Source organism: Podarcis bocagei, assembly GCF_964188305.1.
Source record: "Podarcis bocagei genome assembly, chromosome: 9".
Taxonomy (NCBI): Eukaryota; Metazoa; Chordata; class Lepidosauria; order Squamata; family Lacertidae; genus Podarcis; species Podarcis bocagei.
Window position 1 is genome coordinate 22473661 of NC_138134.1, and position 20627 is coordinate 22494287.

At 43.8% G+C, this 20627-nt stretch overlaps 1 long non-coding RNA gene across 33 annotated transcripts in view; it reads left to right on the top strand.

The window, feature by feature from the left end:
* LOC308595157 overlaps positions 1 to 20627 on the top strand; it is a 231853-nt gene that overhangs the window by 39341 nt on the left and 171885 nt on the right. For 22 of the 33 annotated variants that reach the window (XR_014011782.1, XR_014011783.1, XR_014011795.1 and 19 more), the window contains one exon: positions 15757 to 15822. This is a non-coding gene — a long non-coding RNA (uncharacterized lncRNA). Of the gene's footprint in view, positions 1 to 12335; positions 12785 to 12966; positions 13201 to 15756; positions 15823 to 20627 lie in introns of those variants that run through there. The other 11 variants (XR_014011787.1, XR_014011788.1, XR_014011789.1 and 8 more) reach the window with 4 other exon arrangements.

The window sequence follows — 20627 nt, forward strand, 5'->3', positions numbered from 1 at the left end:
GCACCATCTTGTTTGATGGGAAGGTCAGAATATGAGGTGGAAATGTAGTTGCGATATGCTAGAAGGGCCAAGCACTTCTCAAAGGACGCTCCCTGGCTTGCTATTTTGAGTTGGGATTCAGTCACAAATCCAGATCTCCAGCTACCAGTGTTGTGTAGTGGTTAGAGTGTTGGACTAGGACCTGGGAGACCAGGGTTCGAATCCCAATTCAGTCACGAAGCTTGCTAGGTGACCTCATGTCAGGCACTGTCCCTCAGCCTAAGTTACTTGAGCATGTGGTGGAATGTCAGTTCCAGGGGTTTCTGGAGGAGATGGTTGATCTAGATCCATTTCAATCTGGTTTTAGGCCTGGTCTCTGCAGCGGGCAGGGGTGCATTTGCACAGTTAAAACTCTTGTGCCAACTGTACCCGTTCCCTGAGATGTCTGATTTGGTCACGGTGACACAACCCAGCAAGGATATAATACTTTTTTTTGTTCTTAACTGGAAACAGCTTGTGAGGAGCGGGAAATGGCCAATTTACATTTTATAAAGCGGTGGCAATGCACCAGCAATGCAAGTGTTAACATGACTGACTTAACAAGGCTCTATTTCCTGACAGCGCAACATGGTTTTTAAAAACACTCCTGAATGAAGATGGTAACATGCCAGTCATTATACAAGGGATAATGGTGACAGAGCGATGGCTGAATGAGATATTTCATTATTTTTTTAATGGGACAAAACTTTTCTTCGCAGCCGTCTTTCTGCCTCTTTCTCTTTCCTTTTCTTTGGCTGCCTCTCTTCTCTTTTATCCTTTCATTCTTGTTTTAAGAATAGCGAAGGAACAGCGATAAGAAAAAGGTGCCAGAGAGATAAATCACACAAAAGACTTTAAAAAAGCCTGACATATACGAACATGGGAAATGCATTGCTTGATAGAGCAATGATGGCTTCAACATGACTACCCACCCCCCTGAGCCCAACACACTTTTGTGAAAGATTTTGCGCTCATTTTGTTCCCCCCAGTGTTTGGGGGCATTTTGGAGAATGAGTAGAAAATGCTGCCAAAATATGGATTACTAATCTCTGTGTGCATATGCGTCTCAGAACTGTCAGACAGAGGGTGGATGTGTCTTAAAAGAAGAGGAAGTAATGGATGTTTTTCCCAGGGGGGAAAATGTTTTGTTGCTGTTTCAGGTCTTGGCTTCAGGATCCCAGTGGCATCCCATTCTACATTGGGACAGAACACACCATGGGAACAAAATTGTCCCATGGTGTCACACAGGAGTGGGGAACCTCAGGTGGTGGGGAGAGGGGTGTGTGTGTGAATGCAGCCCTCCAGGTCTTTTATTCTGGCCCTTGGAACCCTTCATGCCACGCCTCCTCTCTCCAGGTCACACTGTTTACTGGCCCTGTTTTGCACCCTTCTTGAGTGGGTTTGCCTGGGTGAAATGCATCCTTGAACTCCAGCAGAGCCTTTTGCTTGTATGGATAGAGGAGAGGGGTACATAGGGCTGTGTGTAGAAACTAGCCTATGGAGAAAGATAAAATGTACATTTGTTGCTCTGTCCACTTTTGATTTTGACCTCTTCCACTATTGGTATCCAGCCCACAAAAGGTTGCCCAGAAGCAGGGTCAGCCCAATATAGTTTGGCACTTGAGGCAGACCCCAAAGTGGTGTCTCCCTCCTCTTCAGGTAAGAAGGGGTGAGGGGAAATCTATACTGTATCAGGAATAAGAGGAAACAAAGAAAGATGTACATGGGGATCAGCTGCCCCTGAAGATTCTGTCACCTGAGGCAGTTATCTTACCTTGCCTCATGGATGGGTCGGCCCTGCATGGATGTGAATGTGGCCCTTGGACTTAGGAAATGTTCTGCAGCTCTGATGTAGCATAATTCCCAGGAACGTCCTTAGGGTAAAAGATGGCTGCCTCCATAGGGCACAATTCATTAAGTTTCAGGAATGTTTAAATCCCATTCATTTTAATTTGAGAGTTAAGTCTATTCACCCCCTTATCAGGCAGGTGGCTTTGTGGGTGGGCCCCAGGCCACCCTGGTAAACCAACCTATTGCAGGCTGTATTGTCTTTGTGCCACCAAATGGGCCAATAGTGGCAGGAGTTAGGGAGCATTCCCCTGGGTGCAAGCCCAACCGACCAATTGCAGCCCTTGCAGCCTAGGGAAAGTTTAAGTGCCTGGCCTGTGGGGCCTTTCAGCTTCATTCTTATTGTGCCACTTACCGCAGTGCCTATGGCCAAACCTCACATATGTAACCAATAAAATTGTGGCCTTATTTGATCCCAAAACCAATATGCCATGTGTTGTCTAGTTGCACCCTAGGGGATAGGGTAGTCATGGGGCCTCGATACGCAATTGAATCTCTGCCACTGAAATTAGCTAGATTTTAAAGAAATCTAGTTTGTAATGAAGGGGCCATTAGAATATTGTTCTCTATATGATCCCAAAAACTGTTTAAGGCGAGGTTTTTTCCAAAGGGGGGAGGTTTTTCACCAGCCAGAAGAACAAGGTTTTTCTTGCTTAAATGTTACGGTGCAAATGGGCCTCTCGTTGGAATGTCTAGCTTAGGCAATAAAGATAAGAGCAAGGTTGCATGGGCCCCAGTCGGGAGGAGGTAAAATGCAGGAGACAAAGCCCCATCTTATTGCTATCAGTATAAATCACATGTTTTACATTTGAACACGTGTTGAGGCTCATGGCGTGGAGAGGCTGGTGCAGGAAGGAAAGGGGGGGGGCAAGCCCATGTAAGGACATAGGAAGTTGCCATAACTTTCGGTTTACAAGAAATCAGGTGGCTTACAGGAGATCAGGAGGTTTTCTATTCTGCAAATCTATATAAATGGGGAGCACCCTGACTACTGTGTACAGGTTGCGTACTGGTCGCCCTGTACCTTTGTTTTGCATGTGCACTTCAAATAAAAATCCTGTTAATAACCTGCAAGGACGTTTTGCTGCTTTGTGTGAATCTGTGTTTCAGGGACCCAATAGCAGATATGTGTGGTCCTTCAGTTTCAATAATGGTTTAGTATAGAAACCCTTTAAGAGCTTGTCATCACCCTTAATAAAGAATTCCCTCTCCCTCTCCCTCCCCAAATTTAGATTTGCTTCCCTTTCCCCTTTCAATGGAATTTGCAGACAGGTTTCCCAGGATACCTTTTTCTTAGAGACAGTAGAGATGTCACATGGAGAGGTATCTTTGTGAAATCTGTTTGCCTACAGAGAATATTAAAGGTAAAGGGACCCCTGACCATTAGGTCCAGTCGTGGCCGACTCTGGGGTTGCGGCGCTCATCTCGCTCTATAGGCCGAGGGAGCCGGCATACAGCTTCTGGTCATGTGGCCAGCATGGCTAAGCCACTTCTGGCGAACCAGAGCAGCACATGGAAACACCGTTTACCTTCCCGCTGGAGTGGTACCTATTTATCTACTTGCACTTTGACATGCTTTTGAACTGCTAGGTTGGCAGGAGCTGGGAGCGAGCAACGGGAGCTCACCCCGTCGCGGGGATTCGAACCGCCGATCTTCTGATCGGCAAGTCCTAGGCTGTGTAGTTTAACTCACAGCACCACCCGTGTCCCTACAGAGAATATTAGGAAGCAGTAATAAGCAGAGACTGCAGTATTTTACAAGGACAATCAATGCTGGATCAAAATCCAAGAAGCTAGGAGTTGGCTGTGGCAGACCGTTCCACAAAACAAGAAAAAAAAGTTCCAATCCTGATATTGCTAGACTACGATTCTCATAGGCCCTAGCAAACATGGCCAATTATTAGGGATGATGGGAGTTGTAGTTCAGCAATATCTGGAGGCCCAAAACTTCCCCACACAACAGATCTAAGTGATTTTTAAAATGTCAGTGGTGTTGGAGAGAGAGGCTGGGAAGAGAGATTTCTTGCTTTCTTGTAGCAGAGTTAGACACAGTGGCAATTGCTCCAGGCACATTTAAACTTGCTTGGATTTTGCATCTATCCTCATTTACCTTTAAATAAATGTTCCCAATGAAAATACTTAGGCTAAAATAAATCACAGACACTTAGCTTTGCAAATAAATGAATGTTTTACTCACAGATTTTCTAGAAATCTGTTACAGCAAACAAGTACCCATCTGTTGGCAGTAAAACAAAGATGAACAAAGGCTTCAAACAACTTCAAAACAAATGTACTTGATTTCCTTACAAAAAGGATCATGCAATCTTTGGCTTAGCAAAGAGGCAGGCTGTAAAATCTCACTTTTGGAGAGATTCACTTCACTTGCAGGGAGCCTCTTGGTTCCTTCTTTCAGGAAGCATGAAGAGAAAGGAGAGTGAGACGAGGGATGGGAACAAGTGCTGCTGAGAGGCAACCTGAGCTGTGGGCTCAGGTTAACTCTTTCACACATGGAAGTGTAAGCCAGTAACTGTATATCACAATAAGTGGCTCCTATGTGCTCTGGTAGCTTCCAGACTGGATTATTGTAATGCATTCTACATGGAGCTACCCTTGAAGATGACTCAGAAACTTCAACTGATCTAAAATGCAGTAGCCAGGTTACTGGCTGGGATTTAATTCACAACTCACTGTTTTAAAACAGCTGCACTGCCTGCCAGTTCATTTCTGGGCCTAATTCAAGGTGTTAAAATTAGTGTGTGTTTTTTAAATAATTTTTTTATTGAGTTTTCAGATTTTATATAAACACACAATACACAACACAGACACACAACCACAAACACAAACATGCATAATTTCAAATCCTTACTTTCTTAACCACTCTCCCTGACTTCCCCACACCTCCCCCTCATATATCCCAATTCCAGTAGTTAACTCAGCAAGTTCTTATCTCCCATCTTTACCTTATTATTATTATTTTTTAAAACTAAATTCTTCTTCATTAACCTAATTTAACTTATACCTCAATTAATTCATAATACTAATCTTTTAGGTCTTTTTCTAAGGTCGACCCAAATTCCCTTCCACAGATTTCCCAATTTTATAATAATTACTAAACATACTAACAAAAAAACCAACAACATAAAATTATGCACCCTTTGGATTCAAAAACTCTCCCCCCCCTTTCCCGGTTTCAATCCCCAAAATATGTCCATAATATCAGTTCTTAGCCTGGATTCCTCACGTCCGAGGCCTTCAAATCTCTCTCAGTCCCTCTCTGCCGGTTTTGTTGGTAGTCCTTTATGTTGGTCATCAAGTCTCGGAGGAGCTCTGTCCCAGCAAGATCTATGTTACTTCCAACCGTTCCTCCATTTTCAAAAGCGGAGCCCAAATCATGTTTCTTACTTCTTTTAAGTCCAAATGTCCCAAGAGCTCCAGCTTTTATCTTAATCAAATTTGTAATCCATAGTTCTTCCAATCTCCCCATGAAGAGATCACTCCATTCTTCATTCTTAATTTCAGTCCAAATTCTCATTGTCCAAATCTTGTTTTCCTTGTAGTTCTTTTTTGTAGGCCTCTGGTTGTCCCTTTCCACCTGCAACACTTCAGCTCCTCCTTCCCGCTCCTCTAAATCTGCAGATATCTCTTCTAATTTGGCTGCAGAATTCTCTTGAGTCAAGTCGTTAACGCAATCAACAAGTTTGCTTACTTTAGAATTCAAGGTCGTTACATCTGTAGCCAAAGCTGTACTCTGGTCTTGTAACCTTCCCACGAGAAGGAACATTCTTTCCAGCTCTGCCTGTATTTTTCCATCTGCAGCCATTGTAATGTCTCAGAACCCCCTCTAGAGGGATTCTAGTTACTTAGTAATCTTTCTCCAACAATCCAGTTACTTTATTAATAAATCTTCTTTGTTTCCAACAACTTAAGATCCAATGTATCAAATCCAGCCAGCAGAGATAATGAAAAACAATTTTTTCTAGCTTTGACAGCTCGTTTGACAGCTCGTTTGACAGCTGTCAAACTCCTTATGTCTCCTCAACAGGCTCGCTCGCGGATCGCTCCCGGATCCCGGGGGGTTGCACGTCAGCTCCTAAAATTCAGTTCTTATCCTCCAGCACAAAACTTCTAATGCCAAATCGTGAAATTAATAGCTTTTATCTCACAAAGATAGAAATGGTCTCTCGACCTTAGTTATCCAATTCTTGCTTTAAATTGTCTGTAGGACGGGGGGGGGGGCAGACTTCCTTTTAGCGCTTCCCCCAATCGTACCGAATTCAAAGAAAAGGGAATTTTTAAGTCCAAATTCCGTACTACTCACGGGTTCTTTCTTTTACAGTCCAAATGTTCAAGGAAAGAAGTCAGCGCTCTCCGGCCATGGCACGCGGCTTCACTCCATAGAAGAAGCGGTCTACTCACAGCACCACGCCACTCTCCGTCCCCCGCTCCGAAGCCTTTAAAAAGGCTTCTTTGCGGTTCGGGGGGGCGCAAATGGTGCCCGCCGAGTCACCAGGTCCACAGGCTTCAGCGCCTGTGGTTTCTGAGGGTCCCCGCGTCACCGCGGCGGCAAGACCCGTCCTCCATGGAGCCGATTCCCTCCGGAGCTCTGAGGGAATCCACCATTAGCCGATCGCGCTAACCCGGAAGAAGTTAAAATTAGTGTTTAAAGTCTTATGTGACTCTTGCCACAAATATTTGAAAGACTGTCTCTTTCCCCATAAACTTTTGATTGCTAAAATCAGCAAAGAGGAGCCTCTTGGTAGTTTCACCACCTCAGATGTTTAGGGGGTGGCAGTCCAGGAGAAGGCATTATCAATGGCAGCTTCTAAATTATAATATTTCTCCCTCAGAGTGCTGGCAGAGGAATGGGGGCGGGGCGGGGGGAGCACACCACCCCCAGCACCATCGGGGAGGTGGGGACCATCACGGCCACCCCCCAGACATGTGCTGCGCACCCCCCACCGTGCCAGGCGCCACGCCCCCAGGATGCACGCAACGCCTCCATGGGCAATGTGCCACGCCCCCGGGACGTGTGCCGGTCACGCCCCTGCCTGCTATCCACCCCCAGTGCCAGGGCATGCAGCTTCGCCACTGCCTCAGAGAGGTGCATTTAACGCTATCATTATGTACTGTATTTTTCGCTCTATAAGACGCACTTTTTCCCTCCTAAAAAGTAAGGGGAAATGTGTGTGCGTCTTATGGAGTGAATGCAGGCTGCGTAGCGCTCCCTCTTGCTGTTCTAGTTTCTGGCTTAGCTGAGCGCAGCCTCTTCAGGGCAGCAGGGAGTCTTCATCCCGCTGACCTGAAGAGGCTGCACAGCTATCCCAGAAGCCAGAACAGCGAGAGGGATCGCTGCACTCCCCCTTGCTGTTCTAGCTTCTGGCTTAGCTGTGCTCTGTCCCTTCCCCCACCTCCAACTAGAGCCGCGCAGAGCATGTGTGCGGCTCTTGGGGGCTTTTCCCCGAGGAGGGAGAAGGGCAACCCGTCAGTGATAGGCTGCCCTTCTCCCTCCTTGGGGAAAAGCCTGCAAGCGCCACATACACACTCCATGCGGCTCATGAAAGGGAGCGCTGAGCAGAGCCTGGGATTCATACAGGCTTTGCTCAGCGCTCCCTTTAAAGAATATTTTTTTTCTTGCATCCCCCCTCTAAAAACTAGGTGCGTCTTATGGTCAGGTGCGTCTTATGGTCAGGTGCGTCTTATGGAGCGAAAAATACGGTGGTTTCTGTCATATGCTGAAGATGCTCTGCTGTACTCTAGTCTTTGACACCTAAGCTGTGTATATGTATATATTTGGCACCAAGCCTATTGCTGTGATGGTAACTTGATTTAAACTGAATTAATATTGTATTTTTAATTGTTTAAACCCAACCTGTGACCTTATGGGGGAAGGGCGGCTAAGAAACTGAAATAGTAGTAATAGCTGAGTGAAGATGGGCTCCAAAAATTCTTCACCCTGTTTGCACACCATGAGATTGGGAGTACAGTGTCACTAAATTCTCTTGGGAAGGAGATATTTTCCTTTAGTAAGGTTCTTAACCCCCCCACATCACAAGGTTTTCTTTGCCAATGCAGCAACTGAGTTGCCATTTGGTATCCCCCGCAATGCCCCAGGCCTAACAATGCTCCTTGGGATTGAGGGGAGGGGATAGTGACTACTACAGAAATGGTAGAGAATATTCGCCAAATGGAGGTGGTGCAAAACAGAGTTCCCAGAAATTTTCCCCGTGAAAATCTCTTCAGATTTACTCTTGTCCCAAGAGAGAGAGATACAGACTATAATTCTGGTCTGTAAATGGGAAGATGGCACAAAAGTTAACAGTTTTAAAAAAATACAACACACAATAACCTCTTTATCATACTATTTTTTTTTCTTTTGAAATCAGAACTGGAGGCACACCCTCTTGTGGCTTTAAGTGTAAGAGTAACTGGTATTCACTGTAGTTTTTGCATAAATCACATGAGTACATTTATTAGCTCATGTTTAACAAATGCTGTGTTTAAGTGACACCTAATCGCTACTCTTGTTCAGTGCAAGTACCTCAGAGCAAATTCATGTCAGCTGTCTATATTTCTTTAAGAGCTCACTAATTGTTCTTTAGGGCACTGATACAGAATAATTTCTTATATCTTTTTTTTAAAAAAGAGACTTTAATATTTCAATTCAGGCCTCGCAAACAATTATAGGCTGTTGTGCTCTTGGTCATTTTAGACAATACTTATGAAAATTGGATGGCACTGGGGAGAATGGCTTATTTCAATAAGGTCTTAGATTCAGTGGCATAGCGTGGGGGGTGCAGGGGGGGCCGGCCGCACCGGGCGCAACACCTGGGGGTTAGGGTTAGGGGGCGCAAATCCACGGGTTAGGGGGCGCAAATTACTTGCCTTGCCCCGGGTGCTGAGACAACCCACGCTACGCCACTGCTTAGATTCAGTGCATACTTCAGACTTCCTTTTGCTCTTCTGAGAGCTCAGAAAGAAGGAAGAAAAACACTAAGGAAGATTTGATCTAGTTTTTTTAGACACTTAGCACTTAGCCTTCAGAGAGTCCCATAATCATGGTTCAAAGCACCTTACATTCATTATCTCAGTAACAATTGCAACCCGTACATCTATCTTGTAAGGTAGGACAGAATTTTGTGTGTATTATAGATATGGGGAAAGCATAATGCTGAGACAGAGTGGTTGTCTAAAGCAACCTAGTGAATTCATGGCTCAAAATCTTTTGAATCAGATTTCCCTGTTCCCAGCTCACACTCTTATGATGCAATTCTATGGTCACTTGAATAGTACCATATCCCACCAAACTTCATGGGGACTTACTTCTGAGTAGATACACATAGAATTGATAGGCTATAGTCCTACACACATTCATCTGTGAGTAAGCCCCATAAATGAACTTGTTTCTGAGTACACAGGCATAGGATTGCAGTTGGGTACTCTGTACTACATCATTTTTCAAAATATGAAACACAACAGTATATAAAATGCAATTAGTAAGAACAGTGAAATCAGAAATTCCACTGCAATATTTTTGGAGTTGCTATGGGATTAAGCAATTTGGTTGAGGTAATTACATCTAGATATACAGGACACACACTGCCTCTATAAAGAATTCTGTTTCCAAGTTACCTAGTCCTCTTAAGAGGAGTCACTCTATTCTTCATATAGTTTACATATAATAGATGGCCAAAGCACAGCATAGCTTCATTTAAATGTTAATTCCATGTAGAGTTCTTTTTGCATGCTGCTAAGAAAACATTACCCATGGTAAAGGCCTTGAATGTGAATAACTACAGTGCACTCTCTACTGTAAGGGATTATCAAGTGCTGATTCCCGCTTTGTGAGTTTGATGTACTCCAGATAAGTGAAAGACTATGGCTGTAATCCAATGCAGAGTAAAGCACACACAGACTGCAATACCAAACACACTTGAATGATAGAATGATGGAATCATAGAGTTGGAAGGGACCCCCATAAATAAGGGTTTCCCAAGCCAGGGTCTCCAGCCACTAGGGTGTAAGTTCCATTAAAGACAGTAAGGCCTACTGTGTTGTTAAATAGATTGGTTTCATTTGGGCTAAGTGTGCAGATATAGGAAGCTTTCTTATAATGAATTCAACCATTGTCCCATCTAGCTCAGTACAGCTAACATTGACTGGCAGTAGCTGTTCTGTGTTCCAGGCAGGGATCTCACCCAGCCTGGGATTGAACTTTTGACCTTCTGTATATACAAAGCAGTTGCTCTACCACTGAACTACAGCCTTTCCTCACGGCTCCTGTCATTCCCACTTTCAGCCAAAATAATGTATTGTGCCATGTTGTGGCATGAATGGGCATTGAATCCAGTCAGCTGTTAAGTCTTCCTAGTCTCCATTCCTCAGGTCTAGAGTTCTACGTCAGGTAATGTTTTGTTGTAGTACAAATGGATGAAGCAGCTGCTGGGAGAGGCAGGGGATGGTTATTCCAACATGAATAACCAGTGAACTTTCCACATGATATGGCTGGCCACCAGTGAGGCCAAATACTGTGTTAGATGTTCTTTTGGTTTGATCCAGCTGGGTGATCATTATGAAGAAACTTCTACAGTGGTACCTCTGGTTAAGAACTTAATTTGTTCTGGAGGTCCGTTCTTAACCTGAAACTGTTCTTAACCTGGGGTACCACTTTAGCTAATGGGACCTCCTGCTGCCGCCACGCCGCCAGAGCATGATTTCTGTTCTCATCCTGAAGCAAAGTTCTTAGCCAGAGGTACTATTTCTGGGTTAGCGGAGTCTGTAACCTGAAACGTCTGTAACCTGAAGCGTCTGTAACCAGAGGTACCACTGTATTTGTTTAAGGGAAAATTAATTAAGGGGGCTTTGAGTTTGTGTTTCTCAAACAGCAGCCTTCCCCATGGCACATTGCAAACTCCTCTTGAAATGGAGAGAACTTTCAAATGCAGGATTATGGTGTGGCATGAGAATCTGCGGTTCAAAAGGGGGAAGGAGTCCAATCCCCGCCTGAGGATATCTAATCACTTGGACATGTCTAAAGCGGCTATTTCGCTCTGGGCCAAAGAGTGTGAATAATGAGCCCAATTTCTAATTTAACAGTGAATCCCAAAGAGATGCTTCTGCAAGCTATGAAGCCAGCTTCAAAACGGACTAAAAAACTACGTCTCAGGAATCCTAGGTGGGAATCCATCCTGTCCAAATGACAGCCTCTATGCTGCACCTCTGTGAGACGCTGCATTTTTCCATACGCTTTCAGACTGAATGACTTATTTTTAGTTGAAAGGCAGCAAGCAACGGTGGAGAAAGGAAAGTCTCCAAGAGAGCACAATAGGAGGAAGCAATTCTACCAAGTGAATTATATAGGAAATAAATATGATCATGATGGTTATACAGTTACACGGGCCACATCAATGGCCAAGAAACTGACAGCAGTGTCTGGTTAGGAGAGCTAATCACACATAACATTGCTTCAGAAAGCTTAGTGCTTAACAAAAACATACTTTCGCCCCATTACAAGTTCCAACCAGTTTGTGGAATTGATCGATTCAGAACCCAAGCCAGATTGCCCGCCATCATCCGAAACGCTCAATTTGAGGGCCTCTGAATTATTTGCTTTCCCTTCCTGTATTCTGACTTTGCCAAATTGAGTGATGGTAATGTTTCTACCTGGAGTGTAATACTACTTCATTAAAATCACGGGTGTTTTGCTGTGGATTTCAATGAGAGGTGGACTGACTGCAACCTGAGATTGAACACTAAAAACTGTACTTCATCTATCTTTCTCCAGGAAGAGAATTTCATTTGAACATAGAGAAGGTGTAACAGTCCAGAAAAAGTGTGTGGCAAATAGTGTTTTTTTTTTTTAAAAAAAAGAGCCTTAATATCACTTCACAATGCATCATTGTTTTAAACTTCTCCTAGCGTTGCTGTAGGACTGAGATAATTCAGGATGAGGAGGGGAGGAGAAGAGGAGGAGAAGCTGGTGAAAGCTTCAGCCTCATTTGTTGCTTAAGCACAGGGGGCTTGGAAGAGATAAGACCGGGATAGAAAATGGAGAGAAAGTATAACAGTTTGGTGCTAAAGGAGTACTTTTGGTATCCGTAAAGCCTTTGCATTAATCAAAATTGCAGGTCCTGTCTTGGGCAGCTCTCAAGTGAGGTTTTGAACTTCCCTGAGCTCTTCTTTATTTCTGACCATTCTCACGCTGCATAATTGCTAAAGCAATGCGAGCCCTTCATTTTTAACATGCCTGCTTGACATTCTCTGTTTGTTTACTTGTTTCCCTTTAACATCAAGCTATCTGGATGAAATTCGGATGCATGTTCAGGAGGTAGATCTACTTTTCAAAGCTGAGATACCAGCATGATGCTCCCCCCCCCCCGGCAATCACCCATTTTGAAAGCAGAAATATGTGTGATGTATGATCTGTTTCTGCAATTGAGATACTGGAATGAAAATTGGTTTTTCTCATACAGGGCATAATTATCCAGTTCAAGTGCAAATATCAGATAAGCACAGCACCAGCCCAGTACATTTTGCTGCCTGAACCAAGGGAAAAGATGGTGCTCTGTTCCTTCCAAGTACTGAAGCCAACCACACTGTCAGCTGAACCTAACTTCCAACACAGGCAATGGGACAGAATCCTCAGCTACAATAAACTAGTTCCTCCCAAGGCTTTGCCAAACGACAGAACCAGCCCTGGATAACCATCCCAACGTGGATCTATTTTTAAAGGGGAGGAAGAAGATACAATACCTGAAAGACCTCTCAAATACGATTTACTTGGACAAGGGTTTTCTCAGTATGAGGATAAGCATGCGTCCTAGAAGGGACATGCGGATGCAACAAAGAAGTGCAAGGAGAAAAAAAGAACTCATTGGAACCTTGTAATGTGTTTGATGGGGGAAGTCTTCTTTCTGGTCAGGTAAAAGTTGGTTTAACTGTCACTGGGAAGAGGTTAGACATAGAACTCTCAGTATGCAAATGAAGGATTGAAGATGTGCACATCCTGATTGGTGGGTGCAGTTTTAGAATTTTCAGTAAGTGAGTGTGATTGTCTTGGGCTGGACTAGAGGGGTTGGAAGAAGTGGGTGCTAGTCAGTCAGGGTCAGTCTGTGTTGCTTGGCGTTTGTGGTGGACAGCCAAAAGAAGAAGGCAGCAGAGGAAGATGGTCAAGGAAGATGAAAGAAGACCCCCAGAGAAAGGCAGAGTGGGTTGATGGCCACTTGAGGGCATGATGATGGTCTGGAGAGGCTACTGGCTTGATTCAGCAGGCTCTCATGTTCTTATGGTGGTTTAGAGTGCAGAGTTGAGGGGAGAAGCTGACCCCAGTGCTAAGAAGTGAGAGGCAGTTTGGAACGCTGGTCTCTAGTGTCTGGTAGAGGAGTCAGAGGAAGATTCCACAACAGTGCAGCAAAAACAGACCTTCAATAGATTAGTAGTGGTTGGAATGGGGTTTCAACATGAATCCTCAGTTCATAGCTACCAACTTTTCCCTTTTTTAAAGGGAAATTCCCTTATTCTGAATAGGATTCCTCTCAAGAAAAGGGAAAAGTTGACAGCTATGCCTCAGTTATAGTGTTGGTGAGGCTTAACTGGGGCAGAGAAAATATAAGGGCAATAAGGTAGAAAAGTTTGAATAGGGTAACTGCTTCCTCAAAGCTGTCTGAGTTAGTAATACTGTAGTACAGTGGTACCTCAGGTTACAGACGCTTCAGGTTACAGACTCCGCTAACCCAGAAATAGTACCTTGGGTTAAGAACTTTGCTTCAGGATGAGAACAGAAATTGTGCGGTGGCAGCGTGGCGGCAGCGGGAGGTCCCATTAGCTAAAGTGGTACCTCAGGTTAAGAACAGTTTCAGGTTAAGAACGGACCTTCAGAATGAATTAAGTTCTTAACCCGAGGTACCACTGTAGTTTTAAAACAAGCTGTTGATATTTAAAGTGAAAGTAGCAAGTTAACAAAGTGTGCACTCATTTAAAGACAAACAGTACTATATTAAAGGAACCATAAGCTTCTGCAGTACATAATCTTGCAATTAGTAAACTCCAATATCTTTGTTAAATATAGTAACTGAGTCTGACTAGTTTTATCCCACGGCTACCAGGGTTATTGGTAAATTAAGGGTGCAAAAGTTATAAGTGATATTAAATGGTGGCAGCAGTATGGGTTTAGGAAAATCATTGGAGTTGAAGTCGGGGTTTGCTTTTATAGAATGAGTAAGGAAATATCCCCACTTCCCCCATGCCATGCCCTGATAAACTGCTTGAATACTTTCCTCAAACATCAGGCTTAGTTGCTGTGTCCAAAACAGAACACTGAACTAAGTGGTCTCATCTCATCTAGCAATACAGTTCTTATGCAAGGTAGTCTTTGAGCAGCAAACCAAGAACAACAGCTTGTCTATTTCCTCCAGCTGCCACTCAAACCACCCCATTGAAGTTTTACAATATGCTTCGTTGAACTTTCTACTTATGTCAACATGTGTCACTTATTCTCTTAGGGGGCTAGAGACAGATTCAATACAGAGAGGAAGCTATTTTGTCTATTTTTAATTTTTATAGAAACAACTCTCTGTAGCACATCATCAATCAACTGAGCATTGATATTTAACTCTTGTCCCTCCCTGATCCCTTGGCTGCCCTGTTGCTACTCCTTTCTCCTCCTCCTCCATCTGGGAAGCAAAGTTCCTAGAGCTACGAGCCTGAGATGGCAGAACCTCCTTCTATGAGGCATTTGCGATCAAAGAGCTTTGTTTCTCAGTGAGATAAGGGGGTGGCAAAAACAGTAACAAGCAAGCAGGTAGCGAGTGAGCAAGGAGGGATAAGAATAAAACATTAACATTAAGCGATGTTGGTATAGAAGAGACAGGTGTTGAACGACTATAGCTCAATGTTCAAGCACATGCTTTTCATGCAGAATGTCCTTGGCTCAATCCATTTTTTATGGTGGGCACCATCTCCCCCCCCCCCCAATGTTCTGTAACAATGCTTAAATTCTGAAGTATTGGGGAGATACAAAATGGTGGCCAAACTGCCGGCAAAACAACCTGCAGTGATGGGGAGAAAAACGTAGGGGAGCAGAAAGAAGACATGTTATTCCAACTGTAAATGGTAATCCCCACTTCCCAAGACACTGTTGGAGAATTTCTCATTCCTTGGAGAAAATTGAGGAAATGGTTCCCCAAATTTTTCTGCCCACAGACAAGGTAGAGAATTTTGAGGGGGCATTGGCACTCAACTTCATTTCCCATTCATTTATCTATTGGTAGGTAGACAGTGAACAAACCTGATAGGTGAGATCATGCCCTGGACCAGTCTTGAGTTTCCATCTTGGATGAGTCGTCCCCTTATTTGCCCTTTTACTGACAGTGATGGTCCGTAGTGGCTCATTAACTCTGGTCAGCAACTAATCTAGGAGAAGGAACTTCTGATCACAAATTCGGTGCCCATTTCCTGCCTGCAGCATCTTTTTGCACTAGTATAACATCAACAGCTGCTCGGGCAAGAAAGTGGGAAAGATTCTATGTAAGCTTTTCTTACTTAAGTTCCATTCTTACTGCATGATATACGGCCGAAACCATTCAGCAGTCAACTGATATTCCTCATGTGGGAAGCCATAAAAATTAAGTAAAGCCTTAAATCGATAAATGGTTGGATATGAATCCATCGTAGTAACAGAGAAAGAAAGAGTAAGATCCATGGATATTTATTCCTCAGCATAATATGTTATACCTCCAGGAAGGGGATTTGTTACTTTGTTCATTCAAGCCTACATATTTCTAAAAGGGAGAATTCAGAATGTCTTTTTATTATTACCCTTTCATTGCATTTCCAGACTGAATAAAAGCACAAATGATTCTCATTGACACTTTGACCCATTATTTCCTCCTAAAGGCAATGAAGACCACAGAAAAAGTCCGGCACCTGTATCCAAGAACCCATATCTAAGTGCCTCTAAATGTGAGTACCATATTTTATATACCCCTTATGGTAAGAATATGACTATCAATATGAAACTCCTTCTCTAGCTGCCATCCATTTCACCACAATTCCATTAAGATGCATTATGTTTGCCATAGCTTGTCCTCTAAAACATGTTTTGTAAATTTGGCATCCTTACAAACATGTCTCTTTATGAGAGGGGGTGATTCCTGCCTGTTTGAAGGAGGCAGTGATAAGACCGCTCCTTAAGAAACCACCCCTAGATTCTGAAAACCGAAGTAACTACTGGCCAGTAGCTATCTTCCCTTTTGGGGGGCACTGAGTGGCTGGTCAATGTCCAGATCCTGGCACTCTTGGAGGAGACTACTTTTCTAGATCCATTTCAATTAGGGTTTTAGCCTGGCTTTGGCACAGAAACAGCCCTGGTTGCTTTATATGATTATCTCTGTCGGGAGAGAGACAGGGGCAATGTGTTCCTGTTAACCCTCCTGTTAATTGATTTCAATGCAATCAACCACTGTATCCTCCTAGAGAGGCTATCTGAGTTGAGTTTTTGTGGCACTGCTTTGCAGTGGTTCCAGTCCTCCTTGGATGGTTGTCTTCAGCGGTTGATGCTTGGGGAATGTTTTTTGGCAAAATGTGGTCTTCAATGTGGGGTCCCTCAGGGTTCAATTCAATCCCCCGTGTTGTTTAATATCTACAGGAAGCTGCTGAGTGGAATCAGCTGGAGTTTGGGAGTGTGTTGTCAGCAATATGCTGCTGACACACAGCTCTATTTCTCATTTTTATCTGCAGGCGAGGCAGTGAACTGGTGTCTTGCCTTGGTAATGGACTGGATGAGAGCCAATAAACTGAAGCTCAATCCAGATAAGGCACTGTTAGTGGATGGTTCCCTAGACCAGATGGATGGGAGACTGCCTGTTCTTGAGGGGGTTATACTCTTAAGGAGCAGGTACATAGCTTGGGGGTGCTCCTGGAGCCATTACTGTCACTTGGTGGCCTTGGAGTGCCTTCTGGCAGCTTGGGCTGGTGGCCGAGCTATGCCCCTATCTGGACTGGGATACCCTAACTTCTGTGGCCTATGCTCTGGTAACCTCTAGATTGGATTAGTGCAATGGGGGGCTCTTTTTCCATGGGGGGGGGGGCAGGAGGCCTGTCCTCTCCTCCCTGCTGCTCACTCCCTGGGCAAATGCAAAAGTGCAGGAGAACCAGCCAGATGGTGTAGGTTAAGTGGTAAACTCTAGTTGCATGCCACCCAAATCTCCAAGTGGTGCAAGATATATCATCACGGACAGAATCATTGCCACACACGGTAAGAACAAGGATATAGTTTGAATGTTTCACTTGTAGCTTTATAAATCATTTAATGTGTCAATATGAATGGAAGCCGTTAATATTGCAGTTGTTGTATAAGGGATTGTTATTTTGACTGGAGTGTAATTGGAATTAATAAGATTTTGGAACACAGAAATAAAGTAAATCATCAAACCATCAATTCTATCATGTGGGGGGCACCTAAATTATATAATTTGGCATATGAATGATTGGTATTAGTAACTATTATAATTTGACATTGTTATAATGAGGCTATTATTGGATTAATGTAATTGAAAACTAATAAAAATTATTATCCCCCCCAAGCCCTACACAGCTCAGAGCCTCAATACACCCCCTGCCACAATTCATGGTCCTTTCAGAGAAGAAAGGAAGATGGATGCACATACATACCATGGCACCTTGGGGATTCGAATATTTTGCATGTGGGAAAGTGAGAGGAAGCTGCAGAGTAAAAACTGCCCATTGCCTCAGGGGTCACCAGTGTGCACATGCAGGTGCACATGTGTCCACATAGATTTTCCTTGGTGGCCACAGGGTCCCTTCCTCACCCACACTGAAATTAAGCTTGAAAGAAGCATTTTATTGTAGCCAACAGACTGTGTGTGCTTGGTTTCAGGGTGTTTGCAGTACCCATGAGATTTTCTCTGGTTTACAGATGTGCCCATGGACCCAAAAATGTTGGTGACCACTGCACTACAGAATTGTGTTTTAACATCTGATGTGCTGAGTACCCACTATATTGCTTTGGGGGAAATAGCAGTCATGCTTTTTGTAATCTTTAGTTTGGACAAAGTATAATATACTACTTGGCTTGTGCAACAGAAGCTTGAAGCGGAGGGTGTGGTATTTGCTCCCATATATTCTCAAATATTTACAGTAGAGAGTTATGTAAAAAACACGATATTGCCATTCAAGAGGTTTGTGGGCAAGCCAACCATCTACACAAAATGGCTGATGTCAGCTTGGTGGTAAATCTGTCCGCTGACATCATTGCCACTCACCTCATGTAATTTGCCAGTTAATGTTGGACAACAATATAAAGGCTAAACGTCATCACACAACTTTTTAAATGATAGAATTTTAAAGTCTTTTTTGTGGTAGTGGAGCCCGAAGGCTGCCTTGCGATGCACCTGGGTGAATTTGAGTATCTTGCTGCATTCCACATGATCTCCTCTTATTTGTACTGTTGGGTTTTTCTTATGCTCAAAGCAAAGCGTGGTGCGTTGAAAATGCAGCAATGTTCTTACAACAAATAGAGCAACAGAAAAGGACACCCTTTGCCTAAAGTATCTTTACAGCAGCAGAGGTAGAGCGGGATGATGAATTGAATAATGCCTTTCAAATGGCAGATATACAGTATCTGAATATGAAAAAAGCAGGCGTGCATGGGAGCATGTCACAGCAATATGTAATGCTGCTGGTTGCTCAAGGTGATGAAACAGTTTGCTGCCGTCCTTGCCACCAGTAGACTATGTCGATTCTGAGCTGGATTCACATTTGAACTTACATTCATTAGGAGCTGAACTTCGCATGATATGATGGGTGAAGGTAAAATGCAGGGATGTGGCACTAAATTGATAGATTAGTTAGATTAACCAATGGACATCTTTTTAATTGACGACGGCTGCAATCCTAACCCCACCTACCTGGGAGTAATCCCAATTCAATTCAGTGAGATTTATAAGATTGTCATGATTGTGCTGTAAAAAAGGAATCCTTGCTGAATTAGGCAACACATTTTAGGCTGGGGAAGAGAAAGAGTATAAATGATAAAGGGTAAGATTTTCTCCCAGTTAAAGGAGAAGACCAACCCATGTTACAAAGTTATCATTATGAGTTTGTTACTGAACTGTTATGGAGTCTGTGTTTGGAGAGGACAGGGTTAATGGAACCAGAAGGGCAGCTTAAATATCTTACTGGTCAAACTTGCCAGCCACATCCTTTCCTTAGAGAGAGTGTGGCTAGTTGCCTACAGTAACTAGGAGATACCTGTTTTTTACTGAGTATGTTCTGAATGGAAGTCAGGGACATATTTCCCTCTACAGCTGATGAAATCAAGGTCTCTCTATTCAGGTGGGGAACGTTTTTCCTATAAAGGACCATACAGGAACAAAGGGGTAGAGATGGAGTTACTGGAAATCACAAGTAGGGAGAGTGCTGCAGCATCTGGCTTCACAGAGCCATCTGGTTGGCCACTGTAAGAACAAGATTATGTTCTAGATTGGACTTTGGCCTGATCCTATGATTGTGGCTTCTTCTTCTTCTTCTTCTTCTTCTTCTTCTTCTTCTTCTTCTTCTTCTTCTTCTTCTCCTTCTCCTTCTCCTTCTCCTTCTCCTTCTCCTTCTTCTTCTTCTTTAGTCGTTCAGTCGTGTCCGACTCTTCATGACCCCATGGACCAGAGCACGCCAGGCACTCCTGTCTTCCACTGCCTCCCGCAGTTTGGTCAAACTCATGCTGGTAGAACACTGTCCAACCATCTTGTCCTCTGTTGTCCCCTTCTCCTTGTGCCCTCAATCTTTCCCAACATCAGGGTCTTTTCCAGGGAGTCTTCTCTTCTCATGAGGTGGCCAAAGTATTGGAGCCTCAGCTTCAGGATCTGTCCTTCCAGTGAGCACTCAGGGCTGATTTCCTTAAGAATGGATAGGTTTGATCTTCTTGCAGTCCATGGGACTCTCAAGAGTCTCCTCCTTCTAGTCTGGGGCTAAATTTGCAAATGGGTTGTTGAGATCCCACAAACAAGTCATTGCCAACAGTTTTTATTGTATTTTCACTTCTTAGAAATGATAAACCCAGATTAAATTGGAGGAGGGTTGCAGGCTGATGCCAATGACACCATGTGGATGCTGCGGAGAGTGGGGGTGGGGAAGCAAGCATGAGGATCCTACAATAAACACCTGTTTGGAAGCAACCTCAGACGGAAAAGAGAGAGCAATCTTTGAGTTCTGAAAGCCGTCTTTGGGGACTGCCTTTTGTAGGGATCTGATGTAGGGCAGTGGAACTCTATCTGTAGGAGTGTTTTAAAAATCCATCCACAAAGGTGGTGAAATGGATCTGGGTTTTTTGGGGTGGGGGGTGGGGGAATGAAACCGGCAGTTGTTAAAAAGATAGTGAGCTTTCCAACTGTTCAAGCATCCTAATTGATGTGGGTGCAACCTCTGTGGTTTATTTTTGTGAACAGGGTCTGTGTAAAGCAAAGGTGGGAAACCTGTGGTCCTTCAGATGTTGTTGGACAGCCAGTGTGGTCAAGGATGATGGGAGTTGTTTTTGGCATCTGTCTGTCTTGGGAGACAATGGAGGAGCACATCTTTGGGGGCGAAGTCAAGCTGTTGGAAGGTAACAGCACCTGCTGTGGCTTTAGACATGGGCATGGGAGAGACATGTTTTATTGCAGCTGGGTTAGATTAAGGTGTCCAGCTGTGCTGATACAGATGCACTATGGCGTTTTTTCTCTCTGTGTTCCTTACAGAGGTCATTCCTCCTCTGG